The sequence below is a fragment of the Schistocerca americana genome, chromosome 3 (assembly GCF_021461395.2).
Source record: "Schistocerca americana isolate TAMUIC-IGC-003095 chromosome 3, iqSchAmer2.1, whole genome shotgun sequence".
NCBI classification, from domain to species: Eukaryota; Metazoa; Arthropoda; class Insecta; order Orthoptera; family Acrididae; genus Schistocerca; species Schistocerca americana.
Window position 1 is genome coordinate 545,422,680 of NC_060121.1, and position 18,406 is coordinate 545,441,085.

The 18,406-nt window shown below is 46.2% G+C and overlaps 1 non-coding gene across 1 annotated transcript; it reads left to right on the forward strand.

The window, feature by feature from the left end:
- The first annotated feature begins 3,668 nt into the window (after positions 1 to 3,668).
- Positions 3,669 to 3,743, forward strand: Trnat-ugu. Its single transcript has one exon. It is a non-coding gene; the product is annotated as a tRNA-Thr (tRNA).
- The last annotated feature ends 14,663 nt before the right edge of the window (positions 3,744 to 18,406 follow it).

Sequence of the window (18,406 nt, forward strand, 5' to 3'; positions counted from 1 at the left end):
CGGCAATGTTCAAAGTATGTGAATCACCCGGAATGGCCGCGCGGGGTAGCCGCACGGTCTGGGGGTCTTCCCACGGTTCGCGCGACTCCCCTCGTCGGAGGTTCGAGTCCTCCCTCGGGCATGGGAGTGTGTGTTTAAGTTAGATTAAGCAGTGTGAAAGCCTAGGGACCGATGACCTCAGCAGTTTGGTCCCACAGGAACATACCACAAATTGCAAAATTGCACCCGGACTATTTTCAGTGCTGCTCTTGTCTTGTACGTGATCCGGCTCGTCCTTCGAGCTTGTTGCAACGACTAATGATGTATTTTCGTAGGCTGTTGGGCAGGAGGTAGTTCCCAAAGATTTATTCTCGACTGTAGAGCGCATCATGTTTTAGAATGATAAAACATTCTCTAAACCACTATTGAAGTGGGCCTTCATCAGGTTGCATCCTGATAAACACCACCTGCAGTAGTGACCAAGATGTTAGCTCATCGCCCACGACGAATCTGTGAAAAGTATTTGCAAAAATGGTTCAAATGGCTCTGAGCACTATGGGACTTAACATCTGAGGTCATCAGTCCCCTAGAACTTAGAACTACTTAAACCTAACTAAGCTAAGGACTTCACACACATCCATGCCCGAGGCAGGATTCGAACCTGCGACCGTAGCGGTCGCGCGGTTCCAATCTGAAGCGCCTAGAACCGCTCGGCCACACCGGCCGGCAAGTATTTGCACCCTTAACGAAAATATTCCAGCTTCTCAAGCCTACTGCCACGATCACTGTGATATAAGACCTTAACTAATAATCTTCAAATCAATAAACTGGGAATGATATATATTATATGTGCAGTGTTTTGATCGTTGTCTTTTCACATTGAACCATGTGTTTTTGGAAGAAAAACATCAATCTGTTATCCTAGGTATCAGTGCAATAACCATCTAGTAATAGAAAAGCGCCAATGGTTCTAAATGTAGCCAGTACGATAAATATCGCCTTTGAACCGAGTAGTCTCGTCTCTTTGCTTTGTTGGAAAACAGCAACGCGTGTCAAAAACCGCTACACTGAATTGTGCGGCAATTCTTAAATACCTCGCCGGGCATCTTGATAATAAACGGTGCAGAAATGCATGAATTTTCATCTAAAATATTGGACTGTATAAATTTTATATCGGAAGATTCTTCAATGTTAAGATAATAGCGAAAAATGTTTTAATCATCGCAGGCTCTTTCATGTATTGAATCAAGTTGAACTCCAGGTTCAACGTGTATTCTGCACTAAAAAGAGCCTTTTTCATCCCTGAATCTTTTCAAATGCTGATGTACTTGTCAATCCAAAATGTTTCGAGACTGGATTAAAAAAAAAAAATAACCGCTACGATAGTGGATTATGTGCTTCAGGTATTCTTCACACACTCTCCCCATTTCAGTACCATGTGGAAACGTTCGAAAAATCCTTCTTTGGATGTTAGCCACCACGCGCATGGCATTGGCTTGGGTGTCTGTTATGTTGTCAGAGCATTGTGACCCTCTACCTGAAGTTCTGCTCTTTGTCGAAGGTTCGTACTGATAACACCAGTCTCGTCAACTGTGATGATCCTTTCCAAAAAAGAACTGTAAGCGTTTTCAATTGCAGACAAGTGGCAGCAGGTGTCAACGCCTCATTCTTTTCGTTCAGGAGTCAAGGTATGCGGAACAAACTTTGCACACACTTTACTCTTTTCCAAAACATTCTGGAGAATGTCTTGAACACCTGATTTAGAGATGTTGCACCATTGCGAAGTGTGACACAAGAATGTTGACACACTACACCAGCACGTAAACCAATTAACGTTGCCTGCTTAAACTGACTGGTCTGATGCACATTGCTTGGTTACAGGTGTTGGTTCAAGTCGGCAGGAAGCTAGGAAATTAATATCCTGTCGATGACGAGGTCATTTGAGATGGGGAACAGTCATGGATTGGACAAAATAGGGCAAGAAAACGTCGTGCGCTTTTCAGAGGAACCATTTCAGCAATAACATCAAACGGGCTAGGAAATCAAGAAAAAACCTTCTCAGAATGATCAGACGGGAAACTGAAATCTCTGCCGTCGCCATTGCGAACGTTGACCACCTAGCTCTGGCCTTATGTCGTCAAACAACACACACACACACACACACACACACACACACACACACACACACACACGCAGAAAACCTTACTCCTAATCCTTTTCTTCTTTAATATCCCACCCTTCCTTTCTTCCATTTCCTTCTCTCCTTCTGTTTCTGAAGATAAAATGTTTCATATATACTGTATGTGCTTCTGAAACAGGCGTCTGACCAGGCACCTTTCGTATCCAGCATTTTCAAATATTCTGCTGAGTGCTAGGTTTCTATGCGTCATTAATGGATATTAATATTCCACGCCAACCGTTGACCGTGACAGACTGCCCGATAAAATACCTCCTCGTAAGCAGTCTGAAATTATGCGACCGTTGCTCAGCCCTCCACTAGTGTTACAAGGTAAGATAGAATCATCTGGATGCGTGACTACCCTTCCGACAGGCGCTCTCGCCATTGAATATTGAACAGCACGGCCCGGCGTTGTCCGGTCTTTCGGGCACGAGGGGTGCCCCGCGTTCCATTCATCCTCTCTGGAAGGCGAAGTTATGCGCGAGATTCGCCTGCGAAGTAATCGAAGAATGTGCTGAATATAATGCCTGCCCGCTGGTCACACTCTGTTTATTCATTGAGGTGGCTACTGCAGGGAGGGGGGGTGAAGCGAGGGAAAGTCCTCTGCCGCTGCCTCAAGACTAGGTACTGTACCTCGATGTCTTTTGATAAGCCGGATTTATGGTTGTCCGTTCTTGTAGGGAGTAGCGAGGGCCCAGCGAGGGCAGTAGCCATCCGAGGGGACGCGGGGGACAGCGACGGGAGACCCAAAACTCGTTACGTCCCCGATTGCCGTCTCATGGTTTATTCATGGCACGCACCCTGTTATAATTTACTGGGCTACACGTCCTCTTTACACGACACTGGGAAACGCCATAAAGCGTGTACGCTGTGTTTGCGAATGCCTCGCCCCGGAGTAACGGCCTCCTTTCTACAATGCAGCGACATACGACATATTCAAGACTAACCGCAGTGGACTCGCACGGCACTCCAGAGTTTGCGGAGAGCAAATGTGCGCTTTCAGTTCTTACCTCACACAGTTGCCATCCAGCAAAGAGAAAATAATGTTGCAAATATTTTGCACCCGTCCTTACAGCTTCGTTGTCGACAGTTTTTATATCCTTACGTGCCACATTACCTATTAAAGGGAAAGCAGTCACCAGTCCGAAAATGGTTTTGAGTACCACAGTGCTTTAGTAGGCTTGGTCCTGTTGGAGAAAGTATGCCGTTGCCTTCCTCCGCCACAGCCAGTTATAGGATGTACCTAGAGTTGGGCATGGACTCCGAACCACGGAGCAACTCGGCGTTAGGGAAATATAAATGTATCGAAACGTCCCTGTTCCTATGCTGACACGCTACGAACTGTGCGGATCCACAAACAGTGCCCGAACTCTTACGGGAATCGGTAAAGCCGCAAGTAATGAGTGTAATGGGCAGAGGCACTACGAGTATAGTGCATGACAAAAGTTGAGAATGTGGGACTCACGGGAGGCGTGCCAGAGATAAGTCCCTGCAGTCGCACTACCCTTGTGTCTTTGGTGGCTCAGGTGGATAGAGCGTCTGCCATGTAAGCAGAAGATCCCGGGTTCGAGTCCCGGTCGGGGCACACATTTCCAACTGTCCCCTTTGACGTATATCAACGCCTGTATGCAGCTAAGGGTATTGATTTAATTCGAAATTCATTCTAACGAGCTACACGGTCACCGATGGTATCTGTTCTTTCGGACATGTTGGAAGAAGAATCTAATAGTAAGACAAACACTTAACCACAAAAATTTTCTAAATCGGACATCTGCAAGATAAAGTGATACGAGTGCGCAGTACAATATGCACATGACGAAGCTTCCGTTTTAGATTTAAGGAGAATATTAATGTATTAGGCACAACAGCCGAAATCAGCATCATTAATGACACAGCTTATGGTTTTGGCAATATAGACTTTACTCTCATAATAACTAAACGAAGACCAAAAGATGAAGAATTGGGAAGTTTTCTTCGCAACAGTAAAAACAGCGACAAAGCTGAGACAGTGGCAATGAAGTTTTAGAAAGCTTCTCAAGGATGCTAGACGATACACAATAACTTTTGCTGGAACTTCTTGTAAGTATACGGAGACGATCAAAAAGTTTCACTTCGAAGGCCGTACAATCTACAGTCGGTATATCAATCAGCCAATCTAGCTGTGAGCACAGAGGCAATCATATCACCGACGCACCAGGTTGAGGATATCCGTTTGGTAAAACACCTTGTCATGCTGTGCGATGAAGTCCGTAACTGCCTGCTGCAGATCGTCGTCCAGAAGGGTCTTCAAGACCTTTCTTAAGGGACGGAAGGCGTGTGACAGTCGCGCGGGGGGAGATCAGGACTACACAGCAGGCGCTCGAGTGTCTCCCACATAAGTCGGCGTTACAACATTTGCGATATGGGGACGTGCGTCATCATGAAGCAGCAGCACTCCTTGTCGCGCTCATCCCCACAGCGGTGCTTTACGACAGACATACTGCCCCATACGTATTCATTTTCTATGGGTATCTACCGGTGTTTATTCTTCGGCAGCCAAGAAAATAATAACAGCACTTCGGTCCTGTTTGGACGCATTCGCTAGTAAAGTCACCGAGCAGTGCGTAGCCCACGTTCCCACCGTCATGTATTTTACACTCTGTTTTTAACGTACTTCCACCTCACTACATTAATTTAAATTTCTGGTGTCACTGAGTTGCTGCTTTGCCTGACCGTGAGCGGCGTTAGCAGCGCATATCGGTATATTCCCTCTCGTAGTATCTTTGTTCGACTGCTATTACTTCCTGCTCATTGTCTGTCTTAAGACAGTTCGGGTCGCGAGTTTGGGCTGCCAGTCAGTTGGAACGGGTCTGGAGCGCAGTCCTGACCTGCCATTCGGTTGGAACGCGTCTGGAGCGCTGTCTGGACCTGCCAGTCGGGGAGTTGCACAATGCGGCACTAGTGCAGTCGCGTTGGAGCAGCAGTGAGGTCTGCGTCGACATGGCTCACCCGACCATTGCCGCCACGCATCACTTGGGCCGTGCCACGGTCTTGGAGGATCTTCGGTCGGTCGTCCTAACGGACGACGAGTTTTGGCTCGCTGATCTTTCATGTGTCGGCTGTGTGTGTGTGTGTGTGTGTGTGTGTGTGTGTGTGTGTGTGTGTGTGTGTGCATCGACTCTCGATTTGTCTTCGTGCGTGCTAAGTACTGTTCGGTATCGTTCAGGTTTTCGTGCAAGTGTTTTTCAGGTTGTGTGTGTAGTTCGCGTTGTTTCCACTGACGACTATTTTAGTTGTTGTTGGCATTCTGAAAGGAGTAGGTCGGTTGCTGTGGTGCAGTCGGCTGGGTTCGCTGGCGGTCCCTGCGCAGTGTCGGAGTGTGTTCAAAAAATGGCTCTGAGCACTATGGGACTCAACTGCTGAGGTCATAAGTCCCCTAGAACTTAGAACTACTTAAACCTAACTAACCTTAGGACATCACACACATCCATGCCCGAGGCAGGATTCGAACCTGCGACCGTAGAGGTCGCGCGGTTCCAGGCTGTTCGGAGTGTGTGTAGGGCTGCCCAATCGCCACGAACTTCGTGGTTCACCGACCCAGGACGACAGAGTTGTGTAGTGGTTTCAAGTACCCAAGCCACGTCCATTCATGTTGTGTGGTTCGTTTCGGTGGTTCGCTGTTGGGGAGGTCTTCCTGTGAGCAACACCGAGTGATTGTATAGCTGAAATTTAGCCGCCGTGCGGTGCAATTAACTATATTGGTTGACTACAATTCAAGTGCACGAGCGCAATTTTCTGCCTTGTGGTCGTTAGTGTTCCGGTTACCTGCGCTGGCCATTAACGTAATTTCAGGCAGAGTCCTTTCCTCACCTGTTGTCGCTGTCCAACATATTTGATTGTGGATAATCACGCCCGTAACATTTTGTGTTTGAATTCTCATGTACCGATTGGAGGAAAGCGAGTCGTTTGTCCGTCGGTCCATGGCTGTCCCTTGGTTGGGTTCCGGTGGATCAAGTGAACGAGGGCAGACTGACCCCCTGGAGGCTTCTGAGTGCTGTTGTCTTTACTGTCTTTCTCACCGGTGTTTAATTGTCTGTTTATGATCTATCATAGCCAATGATTAAAAATAATATTCTTGGTTTCATTGCGTTCTATGTAAGTAAGTTTGAAGTCCGGCAAGTGGATATTTGCTGAAAGGTTATTCCCTCTGTGTTGTTTTTCTTTACTCCGGTTTCAGCTGCTTAAAACTTAAGGCTTATGTTTTTTTTTAAATTTTGGAAAATTAATGGTTGGCCTTCAGCCTTGAACCCTTACTCTCAAAATAACCTTTCAAGCTTAAACATTGTGGCATTCTGCCTCTGAAAGGTTATGGTAATTTATTTTAAAATGTTGATAATTTTATTGTGGGCCTTCAGCCGTTTGTGTTGCATCTTGTTTATGTTTGTCTATCCACTTTTGCCTTGAGGCTCTCGGAGTAGCTGTGTTTAATATATATTTTAATTGTTTTATTTGCTGTTTTAACTGCATTTTTATCTTTTTTATTTTTAATATTTCTTGTTTGGAGGCCTTCAGACGGGAAAGAACTGCATTTTGAAACTCGTAGTTGTAAAAGTTCGGCTATGTGCCACTTTGGTTGTAAATGTGTTATTAAATTATAATAAATTACAATTTTACGGTGAAACTGACCCCAACCTTATTTGGCCATTTCCACAATCATAATCATGTGTTCTGCTCAGCGCGTTTAGCGGGCGTCTCAGTCGCCACACAGTTCACGTTTCCACATTTAACGTAGGCACGTCGGAAAGGGACGAGTCCCACACTAACTCCTTGGCTACAAGTCAGTCCTTATATGCTAGCATTAGCATCGTGCTACGGTGCATATACGCCGCACCAACACCCTCAAACGAAAACTTCTTGGTCTCCCCTAATGGCTTTCTTACAATTTAAAATGTATAGCTTATTATTACAGCGTTATTGTGGCACCACCGAGCCACATAACAACTAATTTGCAGCGAAATAAAGCGTAAGATAGACAATGGATACATCCAGAGAAAGAAGTACTCATATAAACCACTGATACATCTGGCCTTTAAAATGCGTCGAGCAAAAAAAATTAAAGCGACTGACTTACATAATTGTTTTCATTTGTCCTTCATGATAACATTACTGAGCACAGTGGTAGTATTCTCTGAAATACTGTCATACTTTTGCGTTCTAGAAGAAACTGAAAAAGTCTCCTGAGAATGAAAAAAACATATATTCTCTTTTGAGCCGGCCGAAGTGGCCGTGCGGTTAAAGGCGCTACAGTCTGGAACCGCAAGACCGCTGCGGTCGCAGGTTCGAATCCTGCCTCGGGCATGGATGTTTGTGATGTCCTTAGGTTAGTTAGGTTTAACTAGTTCTAAGATCTAGGGGACTAATGACCTCAGCAGTTGAGTCCCATAGTGCTCAGAGCCATTTGAACAATTCCTGCCTTGGGCATGGATGTGTGTGATGTCCTTAGGTTAGTTAAGTTTAAGTAGTTCTAAGTTCTAGGGGACTGATGACCACAGATGTTAAGTCCCATAGTACTCAGAGCCATTTGAACCATTTTATTCTCTTTTGAACGTCTATTTAGCGTAGATGTATCCTGCTTTGGATGTTCCTCCTTGCAACCTCCTTGATGATTTGGTTTATTGCTGTAAAAATGGTGGTAAAAATGACGAGAACTCTTTATTCGTATCCGTACAATACGAAAGTGGTCAGAATCAGACTGTGGGCCAGGGTGTTGAGCAAAACAGGTCAAATTCTTCTGCCAAACGAGCCACCGGAACCAGCTCGGCGCGACCTCGCGATGTTTGACAACATTCCGATGACGTCATGAAGCAGACGCCGAAGTGCGGATTTGTATAAATAGTCTTAATATTCTCGCTACTCGTATTTCCAGCAGTAAAGTTTTTTTCTTGTACTATGCATGGCAAGGACAGAACGCTGTGGAGGACGCTACTTGACGCGGGCAAGGTGAAAGTAAGTAAGTAATAAGAATCGAACAGTGACTTCGTAGAAACTGAACAGCTATCTTCGTAATCTCTGACGATTTCCTGAGTTTCCGAATATGAAACGTTAGGCAGAAGTTACGTCTCAGCACAGACCCATGTTCCGAATGCCGTGCGTCACCAGACACCACCATCCAAGCCAACAATTGGGCCTGTCGGTCTGTCCCAAGTGAAGAGTTTCACACCAGCTATTGAGACACGGTTTTCGCTGCTCTACTGCGTTTCTGCGTCGAACATGTTGTCAACAGTTTATCTTAATTTCTACAGAATCTGTCAGTGGATCTGTTCTCAATTCCTTGACAATAATCACGTTGCAACGACTATCTCTCTACACGAAGAAAATAGGTCACCGGCTAATTCATTCGGGATACGGCGATGTAGCACACTGAAGAATAAGTCGTTCACTGTGCGCTGATTCGAAACTTCGTGGTAGATTGAAACTGAGTGACATAGCCTACCAGCACTCCAGGACCTAGCCTTTCGCGGGAAATTCTATCACCGAACTGGGCAACCCAGCCGTGACTCTCGGTCCGTCCTCGCGGCGTTAGGTCTACCATTACTCCCAACTACCGCTCAAACATCACAGCACTCCTCCTGCATACCTTGCTGGAATACTACTGCTGGAAGACAGGATATTACTGAGAATGGGCACACTCACAGTTTAGGAGTTGTTTTCATAATGAAGCACTGCAGGGTAGTGTGCACTGGTTTGACATTCTGAGGGCGGGTCGTGGAACGTTCTTCAGTAGTTCATTCTCTAACAACACTGCCTGCGAGGATCAGGGTTTCAGCTTCGAGTCCGGTGTGGCATACAGTTCTAATCTGTAAGGAAGTTTCAGGTGAACTAAAATACATGATGAGCAAGTCATCAAATTTAGAGTAAGAAGGTTCTAGTTGTCCCATTTCGAACACGGTTTCGTGTATGATTCCTTTGTTCGCAACACAAATCCCGGAGCTGGTAATTAGCCTCCAAGATATTCCCAAATAGGGATGCCTTTGCCCCGCTTTCAGTTCACTGGTATTTGGCTGAAATAACTGACGGCTTTGCAGCGAAACGTATCTCAAACTATCCGGTCTATCCTTCAGGGTAACGAATGAAAAATAAAAAAAAAAATCCTCTTTGTTAATTCACTTCGTCTTAGCAAACCAAGTCCCAGCAAGCAATAAAAATAAAAATTTATAAAAATTAGAGCTACGTACAGTGCACAGTTATTTAATGTTTCAATGTTCATTCTTGTCATATGTAAAATCGCTATGCGGGTCTAAGAGTTTTATCCAGTCACTCGTTGCCTAGCCTGGTGTGGCAGTGGAAGATAGCGAAAGTAACGTCGAATTTTTAAATTTTGTTGTAAAGAAATCACTCGTGCACGAAAATCGTACAAACGTACCGGCGTGTGACCAACGCGCAGACTGCCGTGTGGACGACGTAGTTACAGGAGAAAGGACTGGAAGAGTTCAAAACAATTAAGTCACCAGGTCCTCATGAAATGCCATTTCGGTTTTGCAAAGGATACTCTACGGTGTTGGCTCCTTATTTAGCTTGCGTTTCTCACGAATCTCTTGACCAGAGCAAAGTACAAAGCGACGGGAAAAAGTGCAGGTGACTACTGTATATAAGAAGGTTAAAAGAATGGATCCAGAAATTACAAACCATTATTCTTAACATCGCTTTACTGCAGAATTATTGAACTCATACTGAGTTCGAATACACTAAATTTCCTGTCCACGATCAGTTTGGTTTTAGAAAACATCGCTCTTGCGAAACTCAACTTGCCATTTCCTCTCATGAAAGACTGCGAACCGCGGTTGAAGGATAGAAAGCAGGCTGCAATTTTCTAGATTTCCGAAAGGCATTTGACACGTTACGCCACTGCAGGCTCTTAAAGAAGGCACGAGAATACGGTATAGGTTTCCATACCTGTGAGTGGCTCGAAAATATCTTAAGTAAAAGAACCCAGTACGTTGTCCTCGACGGCAACTGTTCATCAGAGACAAGTGTATCGTCAGGAGTGCCCCAAAGATCCGTGATAGGACCGCTATTATTTTCTATAAATATAAATAATTTGGAGAATAAGGTGTGGAGCAGTCTGTGACTGTTTTCTGAAGACACTGTGGTATAGAGGGAGATGTCGAAGTTGAATGACCGTAGGAGGACAGAAGATGAGTCAGGCAAAATTTATATTTGGTGTGATGAATGGCAGCTAGCTCTAAACGTAGAAAAATGTAAGTTAATGTGGACAAGTGAGAATAACGAACCGGCAATGTTTGGATACAGCATTAGGAGTTTCCTGCTTGACTCAGTCACCTCTTTTAAATATCTGAGTGTAACGTTGGCAAAGCGATGTAAAATGGAACGGGCAGGCGAGTGATCGACTTATATTGATCGGGAGAATTTTTGGGAAAGTGTGGTTCATCTGTAAAGGAGACAGCAGATAGGACTCTCAGTGCGACCCATTCTTGAGTACTGCTCTAGTGTTTGGAATCCGCAACAGGTAAGATTAAAGAAGAGATCGAAGGAATTCAGGGCGGGCTGCTAGAGATGTTCCTGCAAGTATTACAAAAATGCAACAGAAACTCAAATGGGAATTCCTGAAGGGAAGGAGACGTTCTTTTCGAGGAACACTATTGAGAAAATTTAGAAAAACAGGCGTTTGGAACTGACTTCAAAACTATTATGCTGCAGCTAACATACATTTTACGGACAGACCACGAAGATAGAGATATTAGGGCTCGTATAAATGCATACAGACAGTCATTTTTTCCTTCTCTTGTGAGTGAAACACGAAAGAAACTGACTTGTAGCGTTATAGGGCCCCCTCCACCACGCACAGCAGACCTACGGTGGCTTGCCGAGTATTTACGTAAATACAGATGTACATTCTGTTTTCTTCGTCCATAGTTTCACCCGTGTTAAGTGTTGCCGTTATGGTACATTCTTCAAATATGCTGTGATGCACACTACAGAGCAGTCATCTCGATTACCAAGCGCTGCTGAATCGCGTAAAGCCCATAGGCAGCCCCGCCACTGGATTTTCGCGGGTCCTATACAGAAACAATGCGTGTAATTCAATTTCATTAATTTCATTTCAGATAGCGACATCTAGTGGGTGTGACTTACGAACAATCTACGACAGAGCTCCCTTTGTTGCCGTACGCAAGTATCAGCAGATCGTAGTTCGTCATTATTGTAAAACTGAAGTAAATGTTTGATTTTCTACAGATGTTTAAGTCTAGTACACTATCGGAAACCAGTGTCTCCACTCACCCCTCCCGTGCAATATTGAAAACACTGGCAAACACACGTGCGTCGTATGCAAGAACAAATTTGCCGCCTGTCCCTGGTTCCCCCCTCCGATCTGAGATTTCCAGGTAGAGCAGCCAGTAAATAAATCTGTCTCGGGGTTCAACTGAGATTCCGATAACGGTGGCGTGAGGGCAAGGGACGCTGGACTGGGGAGAGGAGGTGTTTGAAAAAGCGGCATCAATAGGCTCCACGAAAATGTCAGCGGCTGCCGGCGGAGGGAGGTACCGTTGCAGGCCGTCAGGGGGCGCTTTATGCTCCCGGGAGGGTCCGGCAGATACGGAATACAGGTAATTCAGCCCCGCCGGAGTCGGCTTATGTCCAGGCGGCCAGTGGCCGTTTTATATGTAGATAGTGGCGTGGCTCCTTTTGAGAAGAGGCGGCAGGTAGTCGCAGGCTTTGTCGACGTGCGACCGGGCCCGTGGCCGTCCCTGCCGGCCGACGCAACGCCGCTTTTTTTGCCGCGGGCTTTTCTCCGCCGTTGGACTCGGTCCACGGTGGCTCGGGCGAACGGTCGTGCTAATACCGCATGGTGCCATCCTGCCCCGCGCCGCGAGCTGGACAAGAGGACACTGGCGGCCGCGGCGCGCCACGGCGACTTGCGAGGAGGACATCTGTCGGGGTTCGTGTGTCCAGGCGGCCGGGTTTGTCAACTTGAGCTGTCGTCGCGGGCTCCTTGTCTCCAGCGACGCGCTGCAGATGTCGGGAAGCCGAGACGTGGTGGCCTGTGCCAATGCCGTAGACTGGCCGCCTTCTTATATTTCTGCCCCATTTGCAGATGTCACGTGAACAGAGCCGATTACTATTTTTTCTTCATCACTCTTCTGGATTGTCTCACGCATCCCGCAACGAATCCTGTGCCATATCTGTCTCCTTCTCAATTATTTGTTCGATGTGTGTTTCAATCTGCCTTCCCTACAGTTTTACCGACTACAGCTCTCTCTTGAACCAGGGACGTTTGTCAGTGACATCTGAATGCGTGTGATATCATTCTGTCGATTATTCTTGCCAGATAATCTTTTTAACACATCGGGAATAGCACTGCACAACGCACAGTAATAAAATATTGCCGGCCGCTGGTGGCCGAGCGGTTCTGGCGCTACAGTCTGGAACCGCGCGACCGCTACGGTCGCAGGTTCGAATCCTGCCTCGGGCATGGATGTGTGTGTTGTCCTTAGGTTAGTTAGGTTTAAGTAGTTCTAAGTTCTAGGGGCTCATGACCTCAGCAGTTGAGTCCCATAGTGTTCAGAGCCATTTGAACCATTTGAACCATCAGAGCCAATAAAATATTATTTAGAACAGTCTTGATCGCGAGGAAAAAAAAAAGCAGTTTTCCTCCATATGCTGTAACCAGTTCCGACCCGACAGGATTATCTTCCGACCTTACTTTGTAATTTAGAGTACAACAGAATATAGGGAAACGTGTAATATTATAAACATCACATTAAAAATAAACTATACGATGTTACAAACAGTGATGGCAAGTGGAGGCGATGGCACAGATCATGTGCTGTGGATACGACCCCCTGATGCAAACTGTGGCGGTGTCACGGAGTTAAATAGCAGATACTCCGCTCCTTGGCTTTCGCGCTACGTCATCTTGAGCCATTAGGATCCAACGTATCCAATACAGATCAGATAGCATGAGTATAAACTTTAATGCAATGCTGGGTATTATCGTTAGTCACATTTAAATAACAATTTATATGTTATACAGTTAAAATTTATAGCGTGACTAACCAGAGCCATCAGTAATTGCCCTCTGCGGAACTCCGTGTCTACCAAAAGTGGACTGTAGGATACTGTTGGTTATCTAGTGACGCGGATGACTTACCTGTAGCGATCAAAGATGCTATACCGCTGCAGTACTGCATGTGGCTCGGCCTCGTGTGATCTTCATATTTGCGTTTGTTGCAAGTCGTCCTTCAGCACCGAGCGTTAACATTACATGTCGTGTAATACACTGTAGAAAATTTACGCAGCCCCATCCAGCGTCAGCAGCAATATAGACCCCTTAATGATAAGTACGAAATGCTGTGCAGTCATTATTCTGAATTTATTTACAAACTGATGTCTGAAAAAGTTCTTTTCATAAGTGATCCGGGTCGCTACGTAACCAGCGGCGTGCTGGAGCCAATCCTTGGCGTACACAAAGTCCCGCAGAGGTCAGGCCGCTGACGTGTTAACATCGTAACAGTAGTCTTGTAATTTCAACTTACTACTCATTCTCTAGCCCCGGATGGTAGGCTATAGTACCTGAAACTGGCACAGCAATAAAACACTGAATAAAATAAGAAAGCAAGAAAAAAATGACCCAAGCACCTTTTGTCGCAACTTACGTGTCAAAAATGATCTTCAGTACACCAGTTTATGATCAGAAGTGTACAGGCATTATTATGTAATACAGAATTTACCACTGGATGTCACAAGAGATCATTGGAGCACACTGACTTCGAACGTGGACTAGTTACTGAATGTCGCCTCAGAAACAGATCCATTAGGGACATTTTGAGTCGACTGTTGGTGATGTGACAGTGAAGTGGATACGCGAAGGAACAACCACAGCTAAAGCAATCAGACAGACTTCATGTACTTGCGCACAGGGACCGTCGAGCATCGCGGTGGTTGTTTGTAAAAAAAATCGCATGAAATTAGCAGGAGGAATAACTCGAGAGTTGCAGGGTAGTACCAGCCCTCCATCTAGCACAATAGATATGCGTATGGACACAATGCTCGACCAGCTTCTCATAAACCACAAATTTCTATAGTCAGTTCTAAGAGACCATTTTGGTGGGGTAAAGAGCGACGCCGTTGCACTGTAGATAACTAGAAACGAGTGATTTGGGATGATGAATCAAGCTTCCGTGGCAGTCCGATGAAGCTGTTTGCGTTTGACGAATGCCTAGAGAGCGTCACCTGCCACCACGTGTAGTGCCAACAGTGAAGGTCGGAGGAGGCGGTGTTACGGTAGGGGAGTGTTTATTGTAGGTGGCTCGCATTCTGGGGGACGACAGTTCAAATCCTTGTCCGTCCATCCAGATTTAGGTTTCCCGTGATTTCCCTAAATCGCTCCAGGAAAATGCCAGAACGGTTACCTTGAAAGGGCACCGCCGATTTCCTTCCCTTTCCTTGCCATAATCCGAGTTATTGCTCCGTCTCTAATGAGCTCGATGTAGAAGGGACGTTAAACGCTGTCTTCCTTCCTACCCTCTTTTCGTGGGCCGGCCGCTGTGGCCAAGCGGTTCTAGGCGCTTCAGTCCGGAATCGCGTTGCTGCTACGGTCGCAGGTTCGAATCCTGCCTCACGCATGGATGTGTGTGATGTCCTTAGGTTAGTTAGGTTAAAGTAGTTCTAAGTCTACGGGACTGATGACCTCACATGTTAAGTCCCCTATTGCCTAGAGCCATTTGAACCCTCTTTTAGTGGGAAGGATGCGGTCTCATTATTGCGCTTAAGGAAACGTTAAATGCGGAAGGGTATGAACACATGTTTGAGGATTATTTACTGCGGCGGAGTGTAACTTGCCATGAAACCGCATCTTCGAAGCAAAGGTCCGTCAACCTTAACATTTATGAAGTGAACTGGTCTTCCCAGAGTCCCGGCGCGAATCAAAGGGAACACCTTTGGTATGAGTCAGAACATCTCACATCACTACCTCCCCTGGCTTTGACTCTTCAGGAAGCATGAGGTGCAATTCCTCCACGCACATTGAGACATCTCATTGTCCCCAACAGAGTTCAAGCAGTCGTAATATCCACCAATAGGTGACCTGACCCTATCCATTGAGCAGGATGGATTCCATAGGAAGTTTACTACAACTGATCGTACCCTCACTCTACGTGAAACAGTCAGTAGAACTAATGAGTTACGTCTTCTCCTTGTCTTCATAAATTTTGAAGATGCATTCGATCTGAGATTCGCTGAAAATATTGCCCTATACACAAATAGTACAGAAGAACTTGGAATACTGGCTAGATAATTTTCACCAGCCTGCTCTGAAGAAGGCCTGAAAATGAGCTATGGTAAAACCAAGATCGTGATGAATTAATGGCCAATGGCCACCAAAGGAGAAAGGATCTGTTGCAAGTTCGCAACTTCAAAGGGTCACAGAATACGTCTATCTCACTGTGCTGCTAAATATGAAAGGAGACATAAAACCAGAAATATTTCGACGTATTAAATTGTGCTGGCAAGCGTATGGGAGATACTCCTAAGTTTTGCAATCGAAGATGCTGCCTGAGCTGAAGAATTTTTGACCAATGTATAGTGTCAGTAATAAGACTGTGAGACATGGACAATGAATGAGTTCATTGTCAGAAAACTAATGTTAGCCCAAAGAGGAATGGAAAGATTAGTGTTGGGCTACAGAAAGAAAGCAGTTGATATCCGTCAAACGGCAGAGGACAGTGACATAATGGAACGGGTAAATACATTAACATGGGAATGGGCTGGTCATGTTGCTCGGGCCGACCGGTGTGACCGAGCGGTTCTAGGCGCTACAGCCTGGAACCGCGCGACCGCTACGGTCGCAGGTTCGAATTCTGCCTCGGGCATGGATGTGTGTGATGTCCTTAGGTTAGTTAGGTTTAAGTAGTTCTAAGTTCTAGGGGACTGATGACCTCAGAAGTTGAGTCCCATAGTGTTTAGAGCCATTTGATAGTCTTGTAATGCTATCTGAGTATGACTATGAACAGAAGGGAGACATAGACTGTTTCGAAGCTGAAACATTGTATTATCCCGATAATTCGTGACAATTTAGGATTCTTTGTTTTATTAAAAAGGACTCTTTTCGTATTGAACTGGCAACGGGAAGCTCAGTATTATTAGAAATGGCGGAACCAACAGTGATCCTTTGTTGCACCCCGACTCAAAGAGACCACATTACCAAGTGATCGAAATCGCTGATGACGATGAAAGATGAATAGGTGTCCAGATATTTTTCACCAGGCAGTGTACACAGAGTTGAGCTGCAATCAGCTTTCAAAATTCAGATGACCATGGGGGAAAAATAGGAAGACAGAGAAGCGAAGACACGCTGACGGAGGGATTCAGTTTTCGTAGCAGCATTGTTCTTTCCTTTTTCCCGTGAACGGTGTAGTGGGAAGGCTCGCAGACGGGTCGCTGACAGGCGATGTGACAGGTGTGTTGCGGGTAGCCCGCCTACCTGTCGGCGCGCCTCCGCCTCCGCCGCCGCCGCCCCGCTGCCCTGCGCGGCTGTAACGGCGCCGCCACCTGTCGCCGCAGCGCGCCCGCATTCGTTACCAACGGCCGCCCGCCGGCAGGGCCCGGCCAGGCAGAGGCACGCGTCGCCAACGGCCGAGCAGCGCCCGGGTTCCGGCCCTCACTGCCTCGCCGCCCCTAGTCGCTATTCCGGTTCAGCGGACCGGCAAACACCGCGGAGCACCAGCTGTGCCTATTCTAGCGGCTGCCACACTCCAAATTTCCTTGACGCTTTCTTTTCGAAGAAGCAACCGCGTACGGCAAACAGAATACAGCACGTCGTTGAACGGAGAGAAGTCTTCGCACTTCGGGTGTGTCCTAACGATGTGTCACCATTCCAGTTCACAACGACGGTACGTATGGGACATTATGTGCTAGACAACAAATTGACGGGAAAAAACTGCTGCACCAAAAAATAATTAATGTAGAGTGACGCAGTTTCTGGAATATATTTGTCTAGGTAACATATTTAAGTGTAATTAATATTGCAAAACCACAGGCTAACGTAAGCACGAGATAAGCCGTTGCAAGTGTGAAATGCTGGTAGTTTAATAAGCGGTGTGATTGTCAGAATGTTGAATGCAAGCATGCAAACGTGCATGTATTGTGTTGTACAGGTGCGAGATGTCCGTTTGCGAGATGGGGTTCCATGACTGTGGCACTTGGTCTGTTAGTCCAGGGACGGTTAATGCTGTTTCTGCAAAGGGCTGGAGCTGTAGTCCGACGCTGTCCCATATACTCTCGACTGAAGACAGATCTGGTGATCGAGCAGGCCGAAAACATGTCGACACTCTGTAGAGAATGTGGATGAGCGTTATCCTGTTGGAAAAAACCCCCTTGGAATGCTTTTCATGAATGACAGCATAATAGGTCGAATCATCAGATTGACGTAGAAATTTGCAGTCAGAGCGCGTGGTGACAACCACCAGAGTGCTCCTGCTGTCACTCGGAATCGCACTCCCAGGTCCAACTGACCTGTTTAAGACCATCACTGGCACCGAGATAGAACGAGCTTTCATGAGAAAACACAATAGACCTCCACCCTGCCTTCCAACGAGCTCTCGCTTGTCACCACTCAAGTCGCAAATGGTGGTGGTTTGGAGACAGTGGAATACACCATACACGGCATCTGGCTCAGAACTGTCCTCGAAGTGACCGATTTGTAGCTGTTCGTTGTGTCACTGTGGTGCCAACTGCTGCTCATATTGCTGCAGCAGATTCAGTACCATAGCCCAGAGCCATAAACCGAATGCTACGGCCTTCCCTTCCCGCAGTGTTTGGTGGCCGTCCGGACACAGTCATGTCCCGTGGCCAGATTCCTATAAAATCTTTCTACATTATCGCAGAAGGAGCATCCCTAGTATACGACCTCTTTCAAGCTCAGTGGGGCGTTGTGTCCTTGTCGCCTTAAAGGCTTTCTTGACTAACATCGACTCACCACATCCAATCTCAAAGATAACTAATGCTGACAACCGTTACAGAGTATATTTCAAGCAAACCTAATTTCTATTCTCATAGGTGCACTTCTATGCGACTGGCGTGAAATCTGAATAGACAACATTTTTCGGAAATAGAAACAAGTCTACCAACTTTCGTTTATGTTGCACAACTCCTTCTTGGTGCTCCGATTTTTTCCAGTCAGTGTATGTTCTAAAAACACCACGCTTAAAATGAGGTTTATCGTAGGCTCTTGCCTTGGGTTATTTTGGTCAT